Source organism: Ammospiza nelsoni, chromosome 5, assembly GCF_027579445.1.
Source record: "Ammospiza nelsoni isolate bAmmNel1 chromosome 5, bAmmNel1.pri, whole genome shotgun sequence".
NCBI classification, from domain to species: domain Eukaryota; kingdom Metazoa; phylum Chordata; class Aves; order Passeriformes; family Passerellidae; genus Ammospiza; species Ammospiza nelsoni.
This window is the reverse complement of record NC_080637.1, coordinates 38,579,875-38,596,618: the sequence shown is the minus strand read 5'-3', so window position 1 is coordinate 38,596,618 and position 16,744 is coordinate 38,579,875. Positions and strand designations below refer to the sequence as shown.

The following is a 16,744-nucleotide window of genomic DNA, read 5'->3' as shown; positions in this document are numbered from 1 at the left end:
CAGTTCCAGGAAGGTGACAGGCTTTCACATTTCTGAGGCTGTCAATCCTCTCATCAAAATCAAATTCTCATTGTGTATTAGATCTCAGCAGAATTACCCCATTAGACTGAGGAGCCAAGGAAGAAAGAACATAATCCTGCAATGACAGCCACAGCCTCTCTCACCACTTTTGGAGGAGAGTGGAACATGCTGCAGAGGGGTCTTTGATGCCTCACTCCTGCTGTTTCAGACAGGAAATTTGTACGGTAAGAACTGAACACAGCACACCAACTGCTTTAGCCTTTCTTGGCCAGGTTACAAGCATCACAACAGAGGTGAGTTTTAAGGCAGGATTTGAAGGAACACAGCATACTGCCTTTGCAGATTTTACTATTAACAATCTTCATTAATAAAGGATGCTTGAGAGAAGGGAGAAAATTGGAACTGCTGGGCAATAAGGGTTACAATAAGGGCAACATTGGTGTGAAAGGGCAAGCACAATCAAGCTGTGAAGGCATTAATTGTGAAGATGACCAATCTGGATGCAATCAAAATATTGAGCCAAATACATAGTTACCAAGATAGACAGACGTATTTTTAATTTTACATCAACTAGAAAATGAAAATGTTGTTATCTGAAACTGTCAGACTACAGCACACCAACACTTATGCTGGCCTTTAAAAAGGCAAATCATGATTCCATCTACCATCTCACTCCAACCAGCAAACCATCTTTCATGACTCAAATCATACAGGACTCAAACTATAACTAATTATAAAATCTAATTTCCCTTTGTTTCTGTATCTTTCTGTCAATATTTATGACATACCAGAAATCACTCATCTCATATGAGTCTACTGAAGAAACCTGCTAAGCAACAATTAAGAAATGTTTGGAGCTGAGGGCTATATAATACATTAGTCAGAAGCATTCTAGTATTTTGATGTTATTAGGTTTTATACTTTTTTGAACCATAGGGATCAGCTCTTCTATCTAACAGCCCATTTTCTTATGTCCTAGACATCAGTGAGGAGCTGAACACTTAAAATGATGCAAGGTTAGCTGGACACTGATGTGAAATCTTATTCTTAAGGGTTTAGAATAGTTCAGATGCTGGTGTAAAACACAGCTAATTTGATTCCCACAGTTTGTGACTCATATCAAATATCAACTCATGGTCAATAGCCTTAGCAAGACTTACCTTGCTTGGTGCTCTGTATTACCTGTATAAAATGTTCTGGTACAGACCATGACAGACCTAATCTGAACTACTGTACTCAAACATCTCTGAACTCTGAAGTTCAACCAAAACTTTCCCTCTTGCTGTCAAGTCAAGTTTTCCCAAACAGAGGGATTTGAAATTCAGAAACACTCAGAAAGAGAGTTCAATAAAAGAGCCTCTAATCTCCACCTTCTCCTGGGGCTCAGAGCCAGGGTTTTGGTTCAGGGCCCTGTGTATATCTTGCATTTGAGCAGAGGTAGCTGCAAGTGCCTCAAAAAAATTAACACCCAGAGTCACACCTGCTCTGTGGTGCACTGTCTCAATCTTCCCCTGTTTCTCTAAGCTGTCTGTGTCAAGCTGTGCCATATTATTACTGAGCCTTTCAGGAGGTTCACTGCTTCCTTCTGCGGCAATGACAACATAGAAAAGAAAGACAAATGTTTACTATACTACTAATTGTAAATAACTGAATAAAAATACAGGTTATGCACCACGGAAGCAGATTTACGTGAGCCTATGAATAAGTGTGGTGCTGCATTAAATGCAAACAGAGACAGCCTGCCTGCTTCTTTGAAGCTCACAGTCTGAGTTTCCAAAAGATATGAAAAATGTAATAGACATCTGGAATAAGTAAAAACCAATCAATAAAATTCAACAGTTGTCCAGGAAACTAAATACCATCGCCCTTTACAAGGATTTGCAGAGTGAAAATATAAGGATATAAATAAACTCTATATTTATCTCTATATAATATCTAAAAAATATTTGCATTTCTAGAGGAAGATGAACACAGTACAAAAGAAATTCAGCTGTGTTTCTATCACTTACTATTAAACACAGGCAATTTTTTTATTAGATGTGTTCAAAGATTAATTCGTTCACCCTTGGTTATGGACTCCTGTGGGTCTTCAGTGCAGGAGATCCCCTGCAGTGACAACTATATTTTCAGAGCTACAAATAGCATCTGTCAGTGCTGGTAACTTCCAAGGCTCCATTTTCATTTCTATATTTGCAAGAGAAGACGTTTCCTAATGAAACCATTGGAAATATCAACAGAAACACATTTTGATATGTGTGACTACATCTTGCAATATCCCGTTGAAGTGCAATCTATATTTAACAAATGTTATCTACAGAAGATACTTTAAGACATTTAATTTCAGGGTACATACTCATTTAAATGATCTGCAACTTTGATTTGGTTAGCATATAGATAGCAAAAGAACAACAAAGCCTTTTTTCATTAATTCTAAACTCTCTGATCCCAGTCACCTTTATGGTAACCAGTTATGGCAATAGTCCCATTAAACTGGGGCAGGACTGGAGCTCTGAAATAAAACCAGTTCAGGCAAAATCACTGTATTTAAGATTATACATTCATATATGCTCATGAAATGAAACCCTACTCCACTGCAAGGAAGGAAGTTGCAATTTTTCTCAGGAAGCCCTTGTTTAACTCATAGAGAAACAAAGTGGATTTACATTTATTACAGGTGGCAAAGAACATTTTTAGCATCACGGAATCATGGCAAAAATAAGCCCCTTTTATTAGATGCTTCACTTTTCATTGTGAACTGTGATACAAAAGATGAAAGGGAAGTTGCATGGTAATTAAAAGATTTCTCAAGGTATCTTAGGCCATCTGCAGTCTCTTTATTCCATTACTATTTTTAAAACCAGGAACAACTATGTGATCTTTTACAAACTCCATGAAGAAAGAATTTTTATCTGTTTAGGATTATGGGCTAAACACTCATTAGTAGAGCATATGGCTGTTATTTGAGTACTATTCTTCCCTCTCTTCTTTCAAACAGTGAGGAATAATTTTGCAAACGGAATATCTGTACTCTGGAGTAATAAAGAGCTGCTAATATATCATCATTATGGCTCAGTGACAGTTCCAGAGCACAACTGGACAACATTTTTGTCATGAAGGAATAAAAGCTCTAGAAATCAGTTTCAGGAGGGTTTTGGTTTTGACAGAGCTGAAACTTAGCCCAGGTTTGTTTACTTTATTGATTGTCTTTCAGACCTGAGGACATCACTTATGTGGCATATCTGGGAGTTTTGGAATAAACGATCTTGAAATTTTGTGTGACAAAATGAAAAAATATAAACTAAATCTCCAACAAAAATCAGCGGGCGTTTAGCCTACTGAATTTAGTAGCACATCCTCAAAACACAAGCCCAATACTCTTAGAAGTGAAAATGGGTATTTCAAATTTTATTCTCTGCTTTAGAATTATTTATGAGAGAAAACCAGATTAATTGAAAGTGGAGAAGTCCATTATGAATAGACTGACATCCTGTAAAACACAGAACTGATGTCTGGAAAAAATGAGGCTAGCATTCGATTATGAAGGTTAAATTAGCTAATAACCAGTACAGAGTCTGGATAATTTCCAGTTGCATAATGTGCAACAAATTAAATGTATTTTGAAAAAAAATGCAGTTGCAGGCATTTATTAATCGTTTCACATATTGAAACAGAAATTGTCATACATTATGAACTTTACAGTCCTTAATCATATGTATATTTCACCATTTTATGGGCTTAATTTGCTTAGCATCAACTTTTACTGTGAGTAACATTGATTTTGTCAAAACCTCAAATAAGTCACAGAACAGATCTGAGGATTACTTCAGAAGGGATTTAAAGCACACACTGTGAATCTCTATACAACCACCACTTAAAACACTATCCGTTCAGGCCCAGATGGATTGCTATGGCAACAGAATCCCAAATACCAGGTTTTTAACTAACAAAAATGTAAATTATTGATGAACTCAAGAGTTGTCTCTCTTGGACACCCTCCTATTCAAATACCAAGCCGTATGGCTAGAATACAGGGAAATGGTTGATATGCAATTTCCCCAGCCCAGTGAGCACTAATCCCAAAGGATTTCATTAAATCTTTTGGCTTAAATTTTTATTCTTGGAACAGCAGTCAGCAAGCAGGGATTACATTAAAACAGGCACTACTGAGGTCATTACCGACTGAATTCAGGCCTGTAATATAACAAAACAGGAACTAATTTTAAATATACCTCCACACACATCCCCCTCCCCCCAAAAATAGCACTGCTCTAAGTTACTGTATACTTGGTGACAGCACTTTTTCCACTCACATCACCACCCTTCCTCCTTGCCTACAGGAAATGATGGAGAACAGTACAAAAAAGTAAAAACCAGAAAGACATGTTATTTGCTAAAGAGATGCACATCTCATGGTAGAGGTGACTGTGCATAAACAACTTAGTTGCAGAACAATGAATATAAGGAGGCTCTGCAGCCTTTGATATTTTGTAAATCAAAACCAAGAATAAAAACTTCTCTAGCAAATGAGCAAATCAGAAGAGAGGAAGTACTTATTGGCATTGTTATTGCAAATTTCCTGAATAGTCTGCTAAGTGAACAAATAGTGGTAGGAAAGCCAAACACTACTGGAAAGCCTCTCAGACTTTATACAGAATGTGGTTAACACAGTGATTGTCAGACAAAAATCAGTTCTCAATTTTGGACTGTGACAGTCCAGCTTGTTTTAAAAGAAACTGTGGCTTTAAAAAACCCAAACAATTCTCAGGTGTGTGCCTGGCATTAGGGGTCACTGTACATAGACAGGAAATTGCAAACTTCTGACTGTAAGAGTTTGTTACCAGATCCAGTGTCCACTCAAAAACTAGAAGGAAAAACCAGGACAGGGGTAAATTTGTGGAGATGGGCAAATACGGAGGGATGCTTTTGCTGATAGAAAGGAAACAACTATTGAAACAGAAAGTTCAAGAGATAAAACCAAGGCATCGAGTAATTTCCTAAGACAAGGGAGAAATTTAGAGCAACAGAATGTGAAGAAGATAGTGGTTGTACCATACACTTCCTGTGGGGCAGGAGAAATTCTCCCATCCTCATTCACATAGATGAGCATTTACTCAACACTGTACACAAAGACAGACGACCTATTTAGGAGAGCTGCCATTTGAACAGCCATTTAAGTTTACAGATATTAACTAGATTGCATGCCTTTAGGTCTCAACAAACAATGTTTAAGTACTTCAGAATACAGTTTACCAGAATGCAAGTGCTGCATCACTGTGGACTGTTGTCATCTTACTGCAAAAGTTCTACACCTTCCTGGTGATTTTGCATGGCAGCTCTTCACAGTACTCTTTCTTCTTCACAGTACAGCTAAAAAACTTCAGCTCTCTCTTCAACCAGCTAACCCACTCTTTTGTAGCACTCTTCTTATTGGACACAGCTGTGGCCTATTAAGCTCAGGCCTGTTCCTAATCTTTGGTGACTAGTACAGCTGCAACTCCTCAGGTGTGAGACTACCTTCTACACTATTTTCTTACATTCTATCCCCCCACAGTGGACACTAGAGACAAAACCTAAAGTATTTACACCCTGCTTTTCTCTGTCCATTCAGTCTGTGGCCTGGCCATTCCCATCCTGTGATCGATATATTTAAAGGTGACTAGTTTTCAGCTCTACAGATTTCTCTACTCAGCAAAGGACTCAGCTCACTGTGGAATTTCTCTGGAAGTCCCTTTTACAATACGAGCAACAAAACTGTTTTTCAGCCTCTGCTCACTTGTTTTGAGCTACCTGCCACCTAAAGTTGAAAGATCCTTCCCTGTAACTTTCTCAGAACTTCAGCTCTTAGCAGAACCAGGTGTTTCAACTCCTGACTAGCTTTCTCTTGTTATTACCACACACCTCCATTAGACAATGCTGTTTCTGTTACACACAACTCACACACAGGCAAGAGCAGCCCCCAACCTTCAGTAAGTGCCAGCTGCTCTTCAAACGCCCCTGCCTTGCTCTCCCAGTTGCATGATGCTTCTGACATTCTCAGATTCTTTCTCCTACCAGTACTGCCCAGAACATGCCTTGTTACCCTCTTTGGTTCTCAGTCCTGCTGGATTCAGATCTCTTGTTGCCCATCAAAAGCCTTTTCCAGCTTCTGCTTTATCCTTACACTTGGCTTGATGTTAGAAGAGAGATCCACTCTCCTAACACAACCACACCTTGGTCAGCCTCAGAACCTCATGATCAATAAACAATCATATGAATCAGTAGGCACCAAAAGATTCTCTTTTCAAGGAAGAAAACCTATCAATGGTGATGATATGGTCAGTGACAATACAGTCACAAATGGGTATCTGAATCATCTTGAGATGTTTTAAGAATCTTATGTGGCCAAAGGAGCATCAGAATCTGGGGCAAGAACAGCATTTCCTCCCTCCAGTAGCTATCCAGGACAATATATATCTCTTCTTCTACTAACACTCCTCTCACTGTGAAGCTACTGTAGTCCTGCTTTATAAAAGGGATGGTACAAGTGCCAGCAATATGGATGCACAGCAAATGTGGCACAGACCTCCAGGAGATCTTTGCATGTAACAGACCTATACAGTAGATAAGTTGGATGTGTTCACACTACGTAGGGAGACCTCAACCACTATGTTACATCTGCCATGCAGTATCTGTGGAGCTGCTCTGGAAGGAATCTTCCCAGTGTGTAGCTTGCCATTCTTGCTCTGTGATTGCTGGCTATGTCTCAGCCATTTTCTTAGACAAGAGTAGAGTAGATTACATGGCACTTATTTTTTTCCAATTTCAAATATGGACACATGAGAATACCAACATTTATTAACAATAAAAAGCCATAAAAATTTCATAAGTCAGCGTGAAGCTTCATTTTTAGTGAAAGTTTTCAAGACTTCAGCTGAAACAACTAGCACTCATAACATGGCATTCCATCAAATTTAATTCCAAATATTTTCAGGCTTTTCTAGACAATAAGATATAAAGCTACAATTATTTATGAGACATGTTAGAAAAAAAGAAACACAGTTCTCCATAAGTTGCTTCATAACACTATTTACACTAGGCACCTTGGATCACACGAAATTATAAGAAAATAGTTCCTAGCAAAATTGGTTTCAGATGTCATATTTAGCTTGCTTGTTACAGATATAGACTAAGACTATTTAGAAGCACAATGGAGGTTTTTAATCAGTCTCCTAAATCCTTCCTAGAAAGATAACATATCTTTACATTAGTAGATACACACTGAGGTGCATTCCAGTGTTTCGAGATTCAAAATCTAATTGCTTTTATCACAGGACGAAAGAACCTGCTGCAATATCCACTGCAGGAAGTGATTATATGTTACATAACACAGCTGATCTTTTTGTTCTGGCATGAGAGGTTTTATTTATTTATTTATTTATTTATCTCTCAATTCTGCTTTATGAAAATGTACTAATATGGGTAAGCAATTCACCCATAAAATCTGATAGTGAGTGTCAACACCTCAGCAAATTAAGCTACATAATCTATGGGTGAGATGTTCCAATACCCTTTCCATATTACCCTAGAGAGGCCTACTGTGGGAACAACTTCAGTATCTCTTGGCCATTTAAATGTATTCCTTCAAAGGTAACTTTTTAAATAAAGAGAAAATTCTATGCAGACTTACTCTGTAGCTCATCTGGATATGTACACAAAATGTATACGGATGATAATGCACCACTGCTATAATGGCAGCCCACATTTTCTATACAGTAAGTTTTATTCATGCCACTGTTTTCTTCTAATGGAAATTATTTAAAAGAATGTCAAAGTCCACCAAGTCTAAATAAAGACAAAACCAAGTTACTGCCTACCCCCTCCTGTACTAGTCCAAGAAGTAATGAACTACATGCTGATCAGATTTCTGGTAAGCAGCACAACAAATCCCATAAAGACAGGTACATCACTTTCCAAAGCTGGTACCCTTGATTTCTCACATTAATTTTAATGTTGTTGTTCTGCATCCACCATACAACAAGCCCTTTTGCTCCACAGCAACTGCTCTCTGCTCCCTTTCACCTTTTTATAACGATCTGGGTGCTTCATATCCCAAGACTGCTATTATTAAACTTCATGTGCAATTTCACTAATCTCACAATCACAGCTGGCTTCTCCTTTTCACTGAGCTACGCTTCAAACTACTAGGAGTATGAAAAAACTAAGAGAATGAAAACATACCAATTTAAATGAAGATTTTTTTGGCTTTTTGTTTGCGAGAAGAGATTATATTTTGTACCTTTCTGTGGTCAACAGGAGCAAAGAATGAAACACTCAAAATTAATAACGAAACTGGACAGCACTGAGCCCTTGCACTGGCACTAGACTTCATTAATAATAGGATCATTAAAAAAAGTAAGCATACATGAAGATTTTAAATGTTTCTTTTCAGTTAGCACATAATATTTCATCATCAAAAAAAATTTCTAATCACTCTGTTTAGCATTAAAATAACTTCATCGTAACACCATAAGAGCAAGCAAACATTTCTACTAACATTGGTGGAGATACTTTATAACCTTATGGATAGATGATTAGGATTACAAAATTATGAGCAATTAGTTAAAAATAAAATGTTTCAGCCTCCAAATTATTTATGTTAAAAAAAATAACTGTGGTATTTGTCTTTGAAACATTTATGACAAGAATGGATTACCATTATGAGACCATTTTATAAACATCACAAAGTCTGTTGGAAAAAACAAATTCATCTTATACCATGTTCTCCATCTTCCTCAGCATGTAAGAATATTAGACCTCCTTACAGTCAGTATAGAAAACCCCAAAGCTGAGCAATCATTAAAAATTGTGTCTCTTATTTAGTACTGCCCAGAAAACTACTTTCCCAGTGACTGTCATTGTGGCATAAAGGGCTGTCTCCTGGAAGGAGCTGTATGTAGCATCACTAAGAGATGCACTGACCAGTATTGCTGGTCCTCAAACACAAGTAATGGGTTGACCAGTCAGTAGATGTTTCTGGTTCTTCAGCAGTTTAACTTCTGCCTAGACACAGAGGCCAACAAATAAACGAAACCAAACAAAAGAATAGCAGACAGATGCACTGCACGTGTATAAAACAGGTGAATGCCAAGAGCAACACAAACTGGAGTTTCTTGTCAGGTTACAACTTGCTGAAGAAACGTGTAACCTAAGTGACAAGAGAGAACATGGAGTGACATGTAACAACAGCCTGTGGAAAGTACGAGGTGGGCATGTAAGCAGCCACAGCTGCAAGTGCTACTGTGATTCTCAGAAGCTGCAAAGTCAACTCAGCAGCAACTGCACATTTCAGTAGGAATGTCTCATGTCCCTGAGATAAATGGCTGCCAGCCTGGCTGGCTGTGTAAGGGAGAGAATTTGGCCATTGGAGCTCTTAACCAAGCACAGGTACCCCAGGGTAGTGCGTCTAAGCCATGCTACTTTCCATAGTTAGAGGCACACAGTAACATCCTACCTGGCTACCTTGGCTTCCTGCCCTGGTCAACTAACAGGGCTGGGCTGGTATCTATAGTGAAGTTCATCTTCACATTTATAGAAACAGAGTGAAAGTTTTAACTAGCCTATAGCTGCTGGTATTTGGGTCTAAATTCACTATTACATAACATCCTCTAGAGATGCAATTTCCGTATCTTAAAGCTTTTCTTTGCACATTATGTGCACGTGCCTGATTTTGCAATACTAAAGATGAACTGAAGCATCATGACTTTTTTCATCTTGAAACTACAAGCAGAAACCTAGACACTGGGGAATTGAAGCAGGCCTTTTAATCACAGGTGTCACTCTGAGCTGCGACAGAAGAGCTTAACTGCCAATCCTGGCAGATTACATGTAAAGATATTATAAACAAAAAGGAGGATAAAAGACAAGTGGTGCTTTTGCAAGTCTTCATAACAGTAAAAAAAGGAAGCATCAAGTCCACATTCAGCAAATCTGATAGCCTAATCAAAAAGCAGCACATCAGACAGTGCAGTGTTGATGTGCAGATGGCTAGGAACATTAAAAGAGGTAGTTATCATTATTGTTCCTTACGTATTTGAGAAAAGAAAAGACATCGTGATATTGTATTTGCCTATAAAATCAACTTCCTCAGCTAGACATTGCCAGAAGGAATCTAATGGAAATGTCTATTTAGTGAAAATCAAATAATTACCTTGTAATTACCATCTCACGTGTCACATTTAATGTTAGCATCTCTAAATCAAGGAAAATTCAAAACAAGGTCTATTTGAAATCCTTAAAAAAACCATATGGGCAAATATTTTAATTGGGCTACTTTTGCTAATGAAGCTAAGTATTCCACATAGCAATATTTCTCCCTTTTTGTAGAGCCAAATGTTAACATTAACCACCCTTTAATTTAATCTTCCTACCCATCTTGACAAAATCTGCTTAATTTTTGATTATTAGATTCTCTGAAATACAGCTTATTTGGACCAAACTTCAGCCACTTCATAAAAACTACTGATTTGCACTCAAATAGCACACTGGAGCAGTCTGAAGGAAAAAACCATTTGTTCTGTCTCAACTGATGTATAGCGTAATTTTCTGAGATTCTTTCATTGCAATTTGCAAACACATTAGCTAAGTCTACAAAACAAAAGCAATCTGTACTACTCGTGGCCCAGAAGAAGCAGAAGCAGAAAGTTAGAAAACATAACAAATGCCTGAATCATCTTGAGGCAGGGACATACTCTACCTCAACACAAAACATCATTATCCAAAATGTGCCTCATCTATTTTTCTGACAAAGGAAGCCTGGCCACTGCACACCTAATACTGAATACAGTCTTAAAATAGGCTGTATAAGAGTTTTAAAGAGGGGCCTAGAGAAGGCAAACTTACCCTGGACTAACTCAGGGAAGCAACACTGCAGTTAGATTATGGACTTCCAGTCCCCTTGTCCAGTTCCTGTAGTTCCACCCTCAATTCTATAGTCACACTAGCCACCTGTCCCAAAAGAGGAAAGCCTGTAACACTGACAGGCTGAAGTTCTCTGCTGAATAATCCAATGCAGAATCTAGCAGGTGCCACTGAACACATTGCAACATTGCTGCTTCTCAAACAAAGCAGATATAAGGGAACACACTGTGGGCAGGAAGGAGAATGTAAGTGCAGCTTTGATAAGCAGCCAGATGAGAGCATACCTGCATTCACAGATAGGAAGGGACAGCATAATAGACTCTGTTACACAGAATGATTGTTACAGCATTTCTCAACATGGATTTTAAACAAATCAAGAAAACACCACATGATGTATCTAAAATTTCATTTCAGCATCTGGCAAAAAGGAAGTATCTGTTAAAAATCATCTCATTCAAGGAAACCCTTAATAGGAGTTTCTGTAAAAAGAGAACTTGAAATTGCCTGTCAACAAATCAGCAGATGCCCTTTCTGAACCTGACAGGTACTTTTTGGCATTATTGTAATGACCATAAGTACCTCGTTGCACAGGGTAGAATCAATTGCTGTAATCAATTGCTACTATAACTTATGAAGTATGCAATTTCTAATCTATGCTTTGCACTGACATAAAATATGCAAATTCAGCATACTCAGGCAAAGCTGACTGTCAATGTATTTTCCTTTTGACAAAAATCAGCATTTTGCCCATAAGGTTATAGTCCTGTCTCAAGAATAACTGAAGCAAGGGCTCTTCAGCAAAACTGATTCTCCTAAAATACAGTAACACAATTCACAGCAGTGTCAGTCTTCAGCAAAGTTCTATGATACATTGAGATTTCAGGATGCAATGTGAAATGCTGCTTTATGAACAGAACAATGTGACAGCTTAAAACAGGAACATCATGGATTCATTCAGGCACATCAATAAATCCAACGCCTGTCTCTGTCAACTATTTTCCTTCTGTAAGCTCTCTGTTCATATATCAGAAAATTCAGGAGATTAGAAAACAGCAAGAGTAGGAGAAAGGAGAAAATAACAAAGAAATCAAGTATCTACTCCTCTGGCCCTGGTTTCATTTGTTCATTCCTCATATGCCTTCTCTTCTTCTCCACCTTCTCCTTAAACTAAAATGAGCATCTAACAGAGCTGATAGTTGCCATTCTTCGCACCTAAATAGTTCCTTTGAGCATACAGTAAGAAACTGTCTTGAAGTACTTTTATTCTGAATCTTGCCACACTCACAAGAAATAGTGAAAAAAGAAGCTGAGATATTAAATTACCATAACTGCAAAGCAATTCTTGCTTCACAAAAAATCCAGATCTGCTTGTCTTGCAATCTGTCCAGTGCTCTCTCAAAAATGTCAAGTTGCAATGAGACAGAACAACAGAAACAGACCAATGTGATTTTTGGTGTGTCAGCTGCCATCTTCCATGCCCATCAAAGATAGTACCCTTATCTTAGCTTGTTGAAAAATACATCTGATTTCATTTATAGCTTTCCAAATATGAATCATAAATCATTGGAAGAGATCACTGAACATGTTATGAAAAGCAAAGAGGAGTCTTAAGAGGTAGATTTTGGAGAAATGTGGCAGGCAGACTGATACTGTTAAAAAAAAACCCAAAGAAAAAAAACAGCTGAAGAAAGTGGGAAGTATCTGAAACGTTGAAGACTTGACAGTATTTGGCACATGACCAGCACTGTAAACAAGCAGAACAAGACAGAACAGGGAAAGAAAGCAGTGCCTGGATACCAAAAACCCCTTGTTTTGCTCTAAAATATTTTAAGGGAAATAGTAAAGCCCAGCTATTCCTGGACCAGGAAAAGCATAATAAAGTAGGAAGCTGATATCATCTTACATTAGTTGAGCTGAGGATTCCTTGAACTAAGTATTTCTTTTCTTCTTTCCACCTTACCCCACCATGCTGTTATTGTGGAGGTGAATGGAATTAGTGGAGCTAATACAGGGTTAGAATTCAAGAACTCTAGAGATGTAATCCTGGATTGGTCTCTGACTTGCTCTGGTACCATGTTTGTGTCACTGTTGAGTTTCTCTACTAATAAAGCAGATACAGTAATATAGAACTCATGAAGGACCTTGCAGGATTCAAGTGTGCAGGATTTTGCAGGAAAGCTGCCAAATTTAAGTTTCCTGCAGCACTTAAATGGATCAGCCTACAGGGACTGGGCCTTAACTTACATCTATAAAAATGTAAACTGCAGTAGGAGAGAATCAAGACAACCCTGAGTGTTTTTAAAAATCTTACCTTTGCATTACTAAACCACGTGCCATGGGGACTAAATGTTTGCACTTCTGGGACTTTGCCTTATTTCCAGATTTATATTGCAGGGTAGCTGAAGTTTTCCTTCGGCCCTAACACCTTAAGATTGTTTTTCTAAGGCATTATAAACAGAAAAAAAAGACCACTCTCTAAATATCCTTCACCATTTTGTTTTAAAAAGTCTTTGAAGCTACAAGTGCCTCTTACTGTTCATGTGTAAATGGCTCATCACATCTGACTCTCTGGGCAAAGTGGTATTACAAAGAAACAACATGTCTCATAACATTTAACGTGGTTCAGTTGCCACTGCTAATAACACTACATTTATCCTACTAAATCCCAAAGTATTATCTTTTCACCAGCATAGGAATTACTCAGGCAAAACTGAAATATGCTCTTAAATGGAGCAGTTTAAACAAAGATGAAGGACCAAAGGACTACAAGACTGCTAACAGTATTTTCTGGATTGTTTAAATGTAATAAATTCAGCAACAATTCTATATTCTTCACTGTTCCATGTTTCCCCTTCACAATGAATTTATTTTTGCTTTCTTTTTCTCTTGTTGTACTCACTGTGTTACATAATTTCAAATATCAATATAAGGAGTTTCTTGTAGCACTAAATGAAATCACAATACCTTACGTATAAGCACTTATCTGTATTTGTAGGGATGCCTGCCTTTGTCAAGCTGTATCCACTCACACATATATTCCCTCTTTATTTACCCAGCTTCCCCAAAAATCAAGGTCCAACTCTATTGCATATAGATGTTCTGTATTTACTTGAGAATTTTTGTTTACAAACTATAGCACACCAAACAATAACTAACTGGATTAAGTTAATACCCATGTTTATGTCAGACATGAATTATATTCTCTATCTGTTTAAAAGGTTGAGACAGAAATATTTACTTTGGATAACAAGGTGCAGTTATAGCAGCATGAGCATAAACTGAGTATGCGAATAAACACATTATAAATGTAATTATTTTAGTCCCTGAATATATAAAAATGTATAGCATTTAAAATATGATGTCATGAGATATTACATGAAAAAATATATATTATCAAAGAATCACCAATAACAGATCATCCATATCTAAGATAATGGGCTACAGAGTCTTGAATTAGACAGAGGAGATGTAAGATGAGCCCAATTTAGATGCCTCCCTGGTAGCAGTAAAGAGATTTATAACATTCTGTGCAAAAGCAGGGAGGTCTTTGACACCCAGGATGTTCAAAATACCTTCAGTTAGATCAGTGTACCATTCTGAAATAACAACAAACACTACAGAATTTATGGCACAAGAATAGCAAAGGAAGATGGTGCATTCCAGCCTGGATACAGCACACAGAGACTGAGTTAGAGATATTCTTTAACAGCATACTATGCTTTTATTATGCCCAGATGCCTTCTGAAGTCTTAAAAAAGTAACTAAAATAGATTTTTGATATTTTTAGATAATGAAAGATACTGTAATTGATAGTGATAATTACCTTGGTAGGAGGCAAAAGGCCATGCTGCAGCAGTACATGAACATCTCTTTTGCAAGCCTGCTAAATATATTGATTTGGCATATTCTGTACCATAGACCTGTTTATTAAACACAGCACTTTACTTACACTAGTCTTCCAAACACCAGTAAAAAACTTGGTGTCTGAGTCTTCTGATTTTACATAGTACAGATAATAGATTCCTGTTCTTTTCCACTCAGAATGAAATGGGTAACTCATTTCATAGGAGCCAGAAGCCAAATAAATTATCAGCTGTCAGTTACTGACTAGGCATCAAAAGTACCTTTGGAGACAACACTATGCAGAGAAACATGAGTTAGATCTACTCAACCACACAGCACAGCCTTCTGCATGAAGACAGCTGCAAGGGTGGCAAAGGCCACGTACCACCTGAAGACAAAAAGGCAAGACAAAACAGAGTCAGGTTCAGCTGGGGCAAGAGCTCCTCAATGCTGACTGAAGACTGATCTGGCCTGAAATTTTTGGTAGAGCATGGAAAAAAACTTCTGAGAACTATAGTAGTAGGATTACTACAAAAAGTAGATGATCGGATTTGTTGGTTCTGGTTTTCTTTTTTTTTGTTTGGTTTTCTTGGTTGGTTTGTTTTTTTTATGTTTTTGTTTTTTGGTTTTTGTTGTTGGGACCATCTAATTCATATTCCTGCTTAGTGCAGCCTACCTTCTTTAAAGCAAAACCAATGTGGCTTTGCTGATTATGTGTAGTTTGACAATTTCCTTCATAACCAAGCCTAAGACATCAATATTGTTTGAAATGACAAAGAACGAAATGAGAAAGTCCCAGGACTTCCAATACTTATCGAGAAACTGTATGACAACAAGGAAATTAATTTCCTCAGTGCATGGAAGATATCACCCTAGGCACCAGCTTCAGCCCTCAGCAAACACAGATAACCCTGGAAAAACCTCTAGGCTGGAATGGCCTTGAATATTCTGCCGAGACAACAAGTTGCAGAACACCTGAATTTTTTCACACAAGGAGTCAAAAGGCACCTAAATCTCTAAGCCACTGGAAGGCTGTAGGAGAGCTCAAGAACATCCAAATGTCCTTAGGCTTTGCAACAACAAAATAATTTGTTAGCTGAAAATACCCAGAGCCTAGTATGGTGGGGCAGGTACTTTTTAACTTTTTCTACTATATGTGGGATGGAAGGGAAAACAGAGCTGATTGTATTAGCTTTGCCCTTGTACAGTAATCATGGAGCTTTTGTGAGTTTTTATACTGTTTTAACTGGAAAACAGAGCAACCAGGTGGCTTCACCATTTTATATAATGAGTCAAGAAAGCCAGTCTGTGCAGTTTTCATATGCCATTACACTGCATTCCAAAGCATCCTTCATGCCTCACAGTGGCCCTCTTTGTTCCTTTCCCTACATAACACTCCTCCTCATTTATAAGGAGCTAGAACATGAAATGTTTGGTTTATTAGATTTATGTTTGGCAAGTTAACTTCAATCACTACTCAGCTCTAAACATTTATGCTTCCCCCCAGATCAACAAATATCTATTCACTTCATATTTACCCTGTTTAACATGATCAGAAGGATTTTCCTGTAAGATGCTGAATTTCCTAAATAATAGCAATAGCTTGTGAAGAGGTAAAGACACTCAGCAAGGCGTTTCAGCACACGGACAACTACTTTTAGTAGTCAGGAAACCTTTGAGACTACTTCTGTACTCAAACATATGTTTGTGTAACTGAATCAATGAACAGTACTCCCAGTCAAGCTAGAAGAGAGACACAACGGTAAAATTTGGTGGAAAAGGCCCAGATGGTTTCTGATAATAAATCAACCATAAAAATACAGGATTTTAATTAAGCTTTGTTGTTTTACTCAGGGATGCTTACATCCCTTAAGTTTTGTGTTTTGATGGTTGCATTTTAATTTAATTCTGTTTGTGGACGAAGCATGCCCCGAGATAGGCAATCTGTCTCACGTACGATTTCCTTACACTATCTGACATAGAT

The 16,744-nt window shown here is 37.7% G+C and overlaps 1 protein-coding gene across 5 annotated transcripts in view; it reads right to left on the bottom strand.

Annotated features, from left to right (window-relative positions):
• Positions 1 to 16,744, bottom strand: part of SYT1 (synaptotagmin 1) — a 345,898-nt gene that overhangs the window by 226,885 nt on the left and 102,269 nt on the right. The gene's annotated exons all lie outside the window — the stretch shown is intronic.